This window comes from Cynocephalus volans, chromosome 3 (genome assembly GCF_027409185.1).
Source record: "Cynocephalus volans isolate mCynVol1 chromosome 3, mCynVol1.pri, whole genome shotgun sequence".
In the NCBI taxonomy this organism is placed as follows: Eukaryota; Metazoa; Chordata; class Mammalia; order Dermoptera; family Cynocephalidae; genus Cynocephalus; species Cynocephalus volans.
In genome coordinates, this window is record NC_084462.1 from 67,936,016 (window position 1) to 67,948,305 (window position 12,290).

The 12,290-nt window shown below is 46.8% G+C and overlaps 1 protein-coding gene and 1 long non-coding RNA gene across 10 annotated transcripts in view; one reads left to right on the forward strand and one right to left on the reverse strand.

The window, feature by feature from the left end:
- Positions 1-9,653: 9,653 nt before the first annotated feature.
- Positions 9,654-11,795, reverse strand: LOC134371865 (uncharacterized). Its single transcript, XR_010022881.1, has 3 exons — positions 11,698-11,795; positions 11,418-11,476; positions 9,654-9,855 (listed from the first exon to the last, which is right to left on the reverse strand). It is a non-coding gene; the product is annotated as an uncharacterized LOC134371865 (long non-coding RNA).
- A 204-nt stretch (positions 11,796-11,999) lies between these two features.
- PARP6 (poly(ADP-ribose) polymerase family member 6) overlaps positions 12,000-12,290 on the forward strand; it is a 28,937-nt gene continuing 28,646 nt past the window's right edge. For all 9 annotated transcript variants that reach the window (XM_063090410.1, XM_063090413.1, XM_063090409.1 and 6 more), the window contains exon 1: positions 12,000-12,088. The gene's annotated coding sequence lies outside the window, so the exon portion shown is untranslated. The remainder of the gene's footprint in view (positions 12,089-12,290) is intronic.

Below are 12,290 nucleotides of genomic sequence, written 5' to 3' on the forward strand. Positions count from 1 at the left end.
GTGAGTCCCTGATGGGCCCAAGGCAGATAAGGCCTGAGTGATGAGGCCCTCCCAGCTTTGATGTTCCTTTTGGGACATCGAGGGCACCTACCTCTAAGAAAGTCTAGGATAGAGAGAAGAGCCAGGAGCTTAGAAGGAATCCTCAGATGCAGATTTTGTGTTTTTCCTTCAATCCAAGGATTTAGATAATTTCGATAACATTCCTTCCCCCAAGGTCTGGGAGAGACAATTACAGCAAAATTCAAATAGCTCTATTCCAGAAATAGCCCCAGGGGCCCATAAGAGTAGAGAATTCAGAGGGCTAGCCAGTTCAGTTGGTTAGAGCATGGTGCTGATAACACCACGGTTCAGTGTTTGATCCCTACACAGGCCAGCCACCAAGAAAAAAAGAAGAACCCCCCCATATGTGGGAGGGTCAGGGGGTTGGAGAATGAGACTAGAAAAGTAGGGCCAGCTTGTGCAGGGCCTTAAAGGCCATGAGTTCGGACTTTATGCTGAAGATGGTAGAGAACTGCTGAGGAGTTTAAACAAAGGGACAAGATGCAAGGGCTGAGGCGATGGCAGTGAATATGGAGATGAGGGGAGAGAAGCAAACATGCTTGAGAAGTAGGATCTGCAGGGCCTAGTGGGTGATGGGTAGAATTTTCTTCTAGGTTTCTGGCAGAGCCCATGGTCCATACAAAGTTGCCTGCAACTTTTAGAGAACTGCTATCTAGAAGGTCTGCATGGTCCTTCTTCACTTGAGCTACCCCAGGAGCTCTCTGGAGGGAGTGTTGGTCTGGGGTCATCTATGGTCTGGCTTCAGTGGACCAAGGCCCTGCTGCCTTGGCCCTGCTGCAACTAGACCACTCCTCAGGAAGAGAGGTCCAGCCACTCACCTGAGATGTCACTGATGGGGCAAGCTGCTCTTCTGTTCTTGCCCTCCAGGGTGATTTTTGCCTTTTTTCCCCCTTTTCTCCTTATCAATTAATACCCAACAACAGAAACTGAAGAGTGAGAAGAAAGGAAAGGAAAAGCACAGAAAGGCTTGAGCAGCCCTTCCGGAAGGAGCAGCTGCAGACGGAAGTGGATCGGACCCAAGGCTGGTGCCTGGGGCTCAGGCCACTCTGAGGATTGTTTTAATCAAGCGGGTTGTTCTGTGCCTGCAGCATTAGAGCTCAGGCTAGCAGGGCAACTAGGACTGGCTGAAGATTGACTATCTAGGGGAAGCAGCAGAGGGCCCTGGGGGTGCCAAGGGCTTCTCGCAAGGGAAGCCCAGATTTACTTCTTTCAAAACCATATCATTCCTTAGAGTTTAGGGACCAAAGGACTATTGCTTTTTTAAGAATATATATATATCTATATAAATTAAAACAAAGAAACAAACAAAAAAACAAAAAACACAAGAGAAACAAAAAAGACAATATAGAGTCTCATAAAGCTGCCTTTAAATATCCCTAGGAGACAGGGTGAAGGAGACCCTCGATATCCCCAGCCTAGGTAGAGGGAGGCTGTGGAAAGATTGTTCAGTGTCTCATTCCCTCTTAAACCACTCCCCACCCTGCCCCTTTAAAAATAATTAAGGACTTGAGGTCTAGGCTCATATGCAGGTAACGAGAGAGTTGTGGGAGCCGTGAACCCACAATCCACAACCCCTAAACGTAGAGAGAACATCCCTGAAGAGTCCCCAGGAGGAGCTCGTGCCTGCTCTGGCCTTTGCCATCCTGTGAGGCCCCCTAGCCAGCAGGAGGAGCCTTTCCTGTGGAAAGACAGCTTCCCCAGACAAGAACAAAAAGGGAGGTATGGCTACCTGAGCCTTCACTTCCCAGTCCAGATAGACAGAGGCCCTGACTTCGGCTGAGCCGAGACACCTTCCTGTTTCCTCTCCCCTTGAGCCAGCCCCAGTGTCCCCTTGCTCCAGGCCACCTTCTGTCTCTTAGTCTAAGTTTGCCCACCTGTAAAGTAGATTCAGGATATGTGTAGATGGCTGTGACAACAGACTTGGAAGGTTTGCTACTGTATATACTGCCATTGAGAAGGGGATAATTTTTAATATGTAGAAGCTTCAGAATTAGAGGTCCCTCTTTACCCAGGACCTGGGAGGGAAGTAGATGTTTTGCCAAAATACTTCTTCATTCCTTTAAAAAGTACATCTTTCCTATGCAAGAGTGTCTCACATGTGCTTATCCAAGGTGCTTCTAGATGGTGAGCAGTGTTCAGCTTAGAAGTGGTGTGTGCTCTGTCTGTCTGTCTTTGTCTGTCTGTTGTATACAGTGGGTGCCATATAAAGCTGATCAATGGTGGTGCTTCCTGTCTGCTTCTGTGAGATGGGCAAAAGATTCTGCTTAGAACACCATGATTCACCTTGCCTTGGTCAGTCTTTCCTGGGCCTGCAGGGCCTTGCACATATTTTTCCCAGGAGGTTAATTTCCCCTCCATCCCACAGACATGGATGCACCTAGTCTGAGGCCCCAGCTGCATGGGGGTCTTTCTGATCCCCAAATGTTTCTGAGGCAGGAAGCCTCTGATCCGATATCATGTCAGACAGTAAAGGATGTGGGGGTGGGGTTGGAGGGTTCCTCCTTCATAACAGCTTCTAAGAAAACTTGTTCCCACCTGTTCCTCTGTCTTTGACTCATTTTTGGAGGGAATGGGAATGAAAAATAGAAATGTCAGTAACATTACCAGGTAAGGTGTGGTGTACATCTACAAATAATTTCCAGCTGAGAGAAGAACCTGCATAATGTGGACACAGAGACTGACCACCCTAGACACAGAGACGCATAGCACCTGCACATTCAAACAGATATTCATGTGGAGGCACAGAGTACCCTCAGTGCTACATACTAAGTACTGTTCTAGGCGCTAGGGCTTGGGCATATTCCAAGTACTCAGAATTAAGAAGAAAGACAGACCAATAATGCAGTTTTAATAGAGGGCCGCACGGGTCTGTGCTAGCAAGAAGAGTACCTAATTCAGATTTTATTGGTGGAGGAGGTCTAAGAAAGGCTTTCTGAAGGAGATTAAGGAGGGAAAGGGTCTTTGAGGATGAACTGGGACATTTGGACAAAGCCATTTGGACAGCTGCATCATTTTGAAAAATTACCCTTTTTACCAAGAAATAATAATGACTACCATTTACTCTGTGCCTATTATGTGGCAGGCAATGGGTACAAGACAAGACCCTTTCCCCATTCCTAACTCTACCCTGAACTTTAACTCATTACCAAGTCATGTCAAGACACTTTAAACACAATGGCAAAGTATTCTGTTTCATACTTTAGGGTGTGGGCTAGGGACTTGCAGACCATGTGACTCCAAAGCTTCATGGGTTGGCATGGTCTAGATCAGGGCTTGGCAAACTATGGTCTATGGGCCAAATCTGGCCTGTGACCTATTTTTGTATGGCTTACAAACTAAAAATGGTTTTTACATTTTTAAAGGGTTGTAAAAACAAAACAAATCAAAAAAGAAAATGAGACAGAGACCATATGTGTCCCACAAAGCCTAAAATATTTATCTTGTCCTTTAGATGAAAAGTTTGCTGACTCCTGGTCAGATCATAGAAGACTTGTATAATGTCTGATGAGTTTGAACAACATGGTGTTTGTGTCACTGTTTGTGTGTGCATGTATTAGACTGGAACTTTTCAGTTGCAAGTGTCAAAAATCCAACTCGAACATGTTTAAGCTAATAGGAAATCAATTGCCTTATATAACTGATAAATCAAAGGATGTATCTGCCTTCAGGCATGGCTGGATCTAGGGGTTCAAATAATGATGTCTGCATCTCTTGGCTCTGCTTCCTTCTATATGTTGGCCTCACTAGTTCTAGCTTGAAAATCCTAGGGAAGACTTTGGCCAGCATTGGACATGTGCTTATCTCTAGGGTGGAAGAATAGGCCACCATAACTGACAACCTCACCAGGACTGAGTAGACAGGGAGAAATGGGTCCCGAAAGAAAGGGATGGTGAGCAGATAAGGAATATGCATCTGCTATATTCCACCCTTTATTGCATCCACCTACACTTTTCTTGACAAATATGCAATTTCAAAAATGTATCTGCCTAACAATGCAATAGTTCCTAGACCTAACCAAAAACACATTCAGCCACTTCCCAATGGGTGGAAAAACGGAATCATATCCAGTTGCTTTATTGAGCCCTCAGTCCAGGATTCCTTGTTGATGTGCAATTCTCAATTGGGTCTGGATATGACTTCTTATGATTTTGCAATCTATGACTAAAAGATAAAGTTAGCTACCCCTTCATAACCAATGTGAAATAGGATAACAATTTTTGAAATATATTTTCCATTTGGAATAGGGGAGAAGAGAAAAGAATTGTCACTAATCCACAGTATATAATACATCCTTCTGGACAGTGGAGTGAGTTTCTTAGTCAACAAAACTGATTGCTCTTGGTCCTTTCCAGTGGGAAATATCTCCTTTATCCATTGTCCTTTATGGACATCCTGAGAAGATGGCCCTTCTGGAACTGAAGCATCCTACCTCCCTTCTGAAATGGTTTTGGGCCCAAAGATTGCCTTAGAGATTAAGCATTCCCAGATTCCCACTTGCCAGGTGTAATGATTCTCTGATTCCTGGCCTCTCTGTGAGCTAGTGACTATCATCAAGAATCTTACTGAGTCCTGGTCCTTGAACCTCAATGTAGTTCTTGTGGTTTCTGTCTCTTAGCAACAGGTCACACTTTGACCATTCCCCTGCCCCTCAGCTTCATGGCTTCCATAATGGCCTGTTTTGGGTAGTGAGTCAACTTTAATTTGCTCAGAACCCCCAAAGAAAGATTACCTATTTGACACTTGGCTGGCTCATGCACCGGTGACTTTGGCCCTGACCAGATAGTCAAAATCCCTGAGTGGTACTGGCTTCTATGCCTCAGGCCTCAGGAGATGCTTAGGACAGGACCCAGGCCACCATGCAAGATCTTATTCTGGCCAGCCACCTGTAGCTTGCTCTGCTCCTACCTCTCCTCCAAGTCCCGTTATTATGCTGAGGCCACATCACCAAAGGACTCCTGAGGGGAGTCTGTCAGTTGGCACTGTCAGGGGGCCCTCTAAGAACCTCTAGAACTTAGGGACTGTGAGCAGATTCTTCAGCCTTCAGCAGGGCTCCTGGAATGAATTTCCCTAGATGCAACCTGAATGTCCTGGATGTAGAGAGAAAACACCTTTGGTCTGATATAGGACTGGTGACCCTTGACCTTGAAGCAACTCTGGTTCTGCTGTGTGCTCTGATCAGGCGTGGAGGCTCACTTCTGCCTCAGTGGAATAGAACATGCATGTAATACCCTCCAAAAGAGGGCACTATGGACGAGGAGATCACAGAACCTTGCTGAATACTTTCCAGCTTCAGTTGTAATCCTTGGGCATCCACTCTCCTGACTACACTTGTCTCCACTGTGACATGACCAAACCCAGCAGGAACTCAGAGGCTGTTTGTGGCCTCTGGGATTCCCCCCACAGCCAGTATATTTGCACAATTATTTTACAAAACCTTGTGTTCTTTGAGAGAACCAAGAAGGAAGAAACCTCATGGGCGCAGGGGGCTCAGAGCCAATGCAGGCCATACAGCTGCCCAAGCACACACTAAGAAGGGGCAGAGAGTCACTCTTTTTCACCCTAACCCCGGTTACAGATGCAGCTATTACAAGGTACTCTTCCCCCTAGCAGCCTGGGCCGACCAAAGCCTTTGGCCATCTGTAGAGGGGGCTTTGAACTTGCAGGCTCTGGCCTCCTGCTGTCTAGCTGTCTGAGAACAAAGAGAACCAGAAGGTAGAATGGGCTTCAAGCCTGGGTCTGGCTTTTCCCAAGGGATGTCTTAGGTGCTCAGAAGAAGATGCACGGACCACAAAGAGAGTCCATGAAATGAACCTCAGCTTCCTGGAGAGCAGTCCAGAAATGGCCTGAATTAGTGACCTGGCACTGTGCCCCTGAGAGGAAGCCAACGGTCTGGGCTAGATTCCCTGCGTTTGGGTAGGAAAAACCAGCTGTGTCCTCAGGACCTCTTTGCTACCCCACTGTTGGGAGTCAGTGTTGGGATGGGGGCTTTGATTGTGTCTCCACGTCTTAACCCAAGTACTCAAGAAAGCAGACTCTGAAGCAAGGATTAAAGTGCTGACACTTTTTTGGGAAGTGGAAGCTCAGGATGGTGGAGGGGGAGAAGAGATGAGGCAGTTACAAGACAATGCATTACTGAGCTGGCCACTGCTTCACAAGAGCCGTGAGGAGAGCACAGGTCACTTGACAAACTTGTTCCCTAAGCACATGGTGTTTGCAAGGAGAAGCTGCACCTTGGAACAGTTCACCAAGGGAAGATATGTGAGGGAATTTGTACATCTGTTCCCCTCTCACCTCCTGTGGTCCATTGGCCAAGGTATACTCCCCAGAAAGCTAACTCCCCCTGCACTTCTCAGCTGTATCATGTATCTCATTTGCCCCCTGGGTGGCTGTTGAGGAAGTCAGCTCCCATGGCCTGCTGCCTGGCGTTTCTACCATAGACATGGAAGTGGAGGGGCTATTTGGCATAGGCCGGGTGCCATCAAGAGAGGAGGAGATGGCCTAGGGAACCCAAGAAGGCGCATGAGGTTTGTCCCCAATACATTCCATTCTCTCCCACAGGACTCACAGCCAAAGTCCCCAGGCACCAGAACCCCCAGCACTGTCAGAATTCCAAGCCAAATAAATCTTGATTTGGGGGAAAAAGGAACCATTCAAGTGTGTCTTGGAGGATCAGGATTCCATCTTTTTTGTAAAAGTTCCTAGGTCCAAGCTCTAGTTATCTCCTGCTGGATTTCTCACCTCTATGCTTTTATTCTCACTCAGTTTAGCTTGGGGAACAAGATTTGGTCTTTATAATTTATGACATGCATGAATATCTGACCCCTGGCAATTTGGATTGTTGGCCAAAGGCAGAAAATGCAACACTAAAAAAAGCTCTGTACAGTTCTGATTCTGCCAGCAGGGAGAAGAGCTGAACTGCAGGACCTTACCAAAAATCTCAAAAAGAGGCCAATGTACTCCAACATCCAGGCATTTTTTCCAGTGCACCCCTGAAATCTCCATCTTTGAAGGATGCCAGACTTGAATCTCAAGATAAAAAAGATGATCATTTAACCATCTGATTTGATACAAATAACAGAGATTTCCAATTTTCCAGCCAAGGATGATCAGATCCCCACTGCCTCCATTTCACTTCAGTTCCACCAATCCCACATTCTTGGTCTGTTGTTTGCACACTCCATTCCATATCTGTATTAGGACTGAACTGCAAGTGATAGGAACCAACACAAATCAGCTTAAGCAAGAAGGGAACTGAGAAGTGTAGTGGTGTTGCTGACCTCAGGCAGGGCTGAATTAAGGGGCTCAAACAAATGTCATCAGGTCTCTCTCACTCCATTTCTCAGGGCTCTGCTTCTGTTTATGCCTTGGCCCTGTTGTTCTCTGCCCTGCCATAGACATACTTTCTCCATGTGGCAGGCAGAGCCAAGTGCCAGAAGCGTCACTCTTATATTCTTTGAGCACCATGGCCAAGAAAGCAAGACAGCTTTGACGGGAAGGTTACGATTGGCTCTACTTAGATCACAAACCTATACGTGAACTAATCCCTTTTGTCAGGGTGATAAAGTCCTCTACCTGGGCTGATGGGTCATGTACCCATCATGTGGACAGAAGGGGGCAAAAGCCAAAGGTGGCATTGTGACTGTCAGCCCCCTGAAGTGTAAAAACATGTCCTGTATGGTTGTAATTAAGTCTGGCTGCAGTGTAGGATGTATATGAGGGGGTGGTGAGTCAAGTAGGGTCTAGGTCCATAGAAAGGGTATAAGTTTTATCCTGGGGGCCGAAGGGAGCCTTTGAAAGGTTTTATTAGAGAAGTGATATGATCAGATTCGGGTTTTAGAAAGATCTCCGTGTGGAGAATAGATTGGAGGAGTAGATACTGGGATAAGGAGTCTGTTTAGGAGGCTAGTGCAATAGTTCTGGTGAGGAGTAGTAGGAATATAAAGCGGAGATTAATTCAAGATGTATTAAGAGGTAAAATTTCAGGTGTTTATGAAGTAAAATTAGTTCAGTTTAAATGAGGATGGGAGAAGTCTAAGATGCTTCCTTCTCAGGGTGAAGAAGTCATAGGTGATATTTACTAAGCTAGGAACATGAAAGAAATGCTGAGTGAGAAGGTGAATTTGCCTGTGAGACATCTGAGTGGACTTGTCCAAAAGGCAACTTGAAACTCACGAAGAATGGAGATAGAGATTTTGGGATCCCAGTTCACAACTCTGTGTCACTCATGCTGATTTAAACAGAAACCATTTGTTAAAAGGACACTAGGTGAGTCACAGGATTACCAGACAAGAGACCTAAGCTTGGTAAATAGGCAGGAGCAATGGGACGCCAACCCATCAGAGCAGGGGCCAAAATCAGATATCAGAACCAGCCCAGCAAGAACACTGCTGCTTTGTCATCATTGGACACAGCATGTTACCACCATCAGTACCCATGCCAAATATAGCTCCTGGGCATGGAATATAGCTAACCCTAACATATTGTGGCTACTGTCACTAGAATGAATTCTCCACGGTTCTATTTCTCTGAATCATTTCTGGGGGCTGCTTGGACAGGCCTAGGTCACATACCTCTCTCTTAGCTGCTGGAGAGCTGGGAGAGCAAAGATCTAACCTTCTCAGTGTCTATCATGAAGGTGGGGTCTGGTCATCTCCAGGACTTATAACATAGAAAGGGGATTCAGATTCTGGGCAACCCAAAATCACCAAGGTTTGCTTCAGGTGGGTGCTGTTGAGGCCACTGGGAAGAGTGATGAGGAGAAATGGGTGTGGACTGAAACACTTTTATATTTAAGTAGTGAATGAAGGAAAAGGAATCTATTAAAGATGCTGTGAAGAAGCTGTATGCAGTGTAGGAAGAAACTGGAAGAGCATAGCCCATAAGAGCCAATGTAGGAAAGGGTTGCAGATACAGGATGTTCAGCACAATGCCAAATGACAGCAAGTAGTCAGATAAGTTAAGCCTGAAAATTTCCAATGGATTTGGCAGTTTGGAAGTCGTTTGTAACTTTGGTGAAAGTATTTGCAGTAGAAATTTTGGGGAGAGGTCAGATGGGACCAGATTTAAGGAATAAATAGAAGGTGAGGAAGTAGAGATAGAAAGTGTGGGTCACTCCTAGAAGCCTGAAGGCAAGAAAAATCAGTAGCATGTGGGATTAAAATTGGATTTTTTAAAAGGTTAGGCGAGTTGATCAAGTTTATATGCTGCGATCAAAGAGTAGGGGAGAGGAAAAAGTTGAATGAATATACATGAAAGAGAGGGGTAAGTGAAGAAGCAAATTTCCTGAAGAGGCAAAAGGGAATGAAATACAGATCGCAGTGAAAGGATTAACCTTGGATTTGAAGAGAGACCTCTCCAATTCTGAAACAGAAAGGATGGGAAAGATTCGAATGTTTGGAGGAGGCAGATGATTGAAGAAGTTCTCCCATGGCCTTTATTTTATCTGTGAAGTAGAATGGTGGATGGTGGGAGAAGCTGACAAGTGGAAGGAATGCTAGGTACAGTGAGGGCCCAGCTGAGGAGACTGAATTTATAGTACAGTAGCTCTGTATTGGGTACAAGTTAAATTAGCTTAAGCAATTTATTCTAGATACAAGGTAACTCTCAGACTCCCAACATCAGAGGGCCTCAGAAAGGGCCTGGGAAATTGCCAGGATCCAGGGAGTAGTTTCACCATTCTGGTCTTTGCCTTTCCATGCTTCATTCTCTGTCTGCAGACGGTCTTTCTCCATTTCTCATTCCTCATAGTAAGTGGAAGGTGAATGAGGCACCATAGCTCCTGAGTTTATGTCTTTTCTGCTTAAGAAACCAGTCCAGTTAGAATCATAATCTCTCAGCCATAATCCCAGATTCCCAGGAGACAACATCTGTTTAACACAGTTTGGATCAAAAATACACTCACAGTTCAATAAACTGCAGCCAAGGCACAAAGGTTCACACAAGACAAACAAGTCCCTGGGGCCTGTGGATCTGGATGGAGTGTGGGTGTGGAAAATATAATTCCCAAAGAACAGGGCTCAATGGATGAACTAACCTAAAACCAGTGTCCACCCACAAGCTCAAGTCTGCAGGACTGGGTGATTTCTTATATCCTGATTTAGGATGGGAGAGCAGAGAATGTAGACAGCTGGAATGATCCAAGAGTATGCTTTTTAAAGAATAAGGGCAAGCTTATTAACAAAAATGTGATTAAAGTGATTGACCTAAGGATCTGGACTGGATAGAAAAAGAAGTGAGGTCAGCAAGATACTGATAAACTATGAGGCAGTTGAGATTCATGATAAGTAGAAGAGCTGGTGGTGTGAGATGGGAGAAATTGGGGAGAGAGAATCCTGAAAGTTATTGAATACTGGAGGTGGACATTTTGTTCATGGGAACTGACCCCCTGTGCTTGCTCAAAGTGCTTATATTCAGGGCCGGCCCGTGGCTCACTCGGGAGAGTGCGGTGCTGATAACACCAAGGCCACGGGTTTGGATCCCATATACGGATGGCCGGTTCGCTCACTGGCTGAGCGTGGTGCTGACAATACCAAGTCAAGGGTTAAGATCCCCTTACCGGTCATCTTTTTTAAGAAAAAAAAAAAAAGTGCTTATATTCAAACACAGTCCCACACAGCATGATCTCAAAAGCTGTTATGGGGTGCTACATGGTGAGATGTTTAAGGGAGCAGGACCAACTCCTTCCCCAACTTCTCTGAACTTCTGCACTCTTAAACTGAGGCTATATCCATCACTTTTTTCTGTTATTATAAGCGATGGGTGTAACAGACTAATACTGAGACAATGTTGTGGCCCAGGCCAAGTGGCAAGGTGAGCAAAGGGGCATCAAAAGAGAAAGGAGTCAGGGAGGAGAGGCTGAGGATGTGCAAATGTGAAAAAAAAAACTCCATTGGGAAAATTCTGAGGCTGGCTCCGGAGGGATAGACATGACATGTGTTTATATCACCCAGGGACAAAGCCTTCCTTATGTGCTGTGTTCAGGTGTGAGATAAGCCTGTTCCCATTACTGTTAATGGAAAAGAGGGGCACATGGGAGAATCAAGGCTAAGAATAAATGGAAGTCTGGCCATTTCTGGGGTCAATAACCATAATAACCACAATTACAGCTCCCATTTATGGAGTACTCCCTGGTACTAGGTAGTCTGCTGTCTACATGTATTAGGTTGAATCGCACGAAATTGCAGGTATTTGTTTATATCCTAAAAAAATTGCAATTTCATACTGTTCAACCTAATACTATCTCATTTCATCTCAACACTTCAGCCCCATCAAATAGTATTATTGTCTCCACTTCAAAGATGAGAAAACTAAGAAAGTGAAAGTTTAAGGCTGCACAGTCAGGAAGTGCTGAAACCAACCTTTGAATCCTGATTGATTAGCAGGCCACGGTGCTGGCTTTCCAGCACACTGCAGCTACCTGAGGAGCAAATGAACTAAACGTAAGAATTAAAAGACCCTGAAGTGTTTGACGCCCACTTCCGAACCAGAGATTCCTGGAGTCAGCAGGGCCTCAGGAGGCCCCTCTCAATCGCTTATCTGCCGACCCCAGCCTCCAGCGAGGGGACTCCCAATCTACAGACAATCTGGATTGTCCTCCCTGCTCATTCCTCCCAACCACACGGGGCGCCAAATACAAACATTCTCCTTTGGAGGGCCTTCCAGCGCCGCAGAGCCCCTCTTTTTCCTCCAGTCACCATCCGCGGCCCATGGCGCAGGCGCCACTTCCAGCTCTGCACCACCTCCCAACTGGCGGCCACTGCGCAGGCGCCCTACAGCAGGCGTCAGAAGGGGAGGCACGCCCCGGCGCAGACCGTGCGGCAGTTGGTCGGGAGCTGGCCACGTGACCGTGGCGTCGCCTCGCGAGCGTGCGCAGAGTGGCTCAGAGCGCCCGTGACGCAACGACGAAGCGTGGGGTGTGCAACGTGGCCCGCTGGTCCGGCCCCCGCCCCTTGGCTTGCCGCTCCGCCCCCGCGGGGCGTCCCGGGCCGCTTGTCCCCTCAGCGGCGGCCGCGCGCGGCCCGGGGTCGCCGTAAGTACTCGTGAGGCTGGCCTGTGGAGTGGCCACCATGGGGACTGGGTGGAACGGCCGGGCCCCGGGAAGGGTGTGGGGCCCTCCCTGCCTTCGGCTTTGGCCCGGGTGGATGAAGTGAGGGAATGGGACCGGGTGGCTCTGAGGGGCTTTCCTAGCCTTGACAGGCTTAGTTAAGGCCGGCGCTGGCGGCGCAGATCGA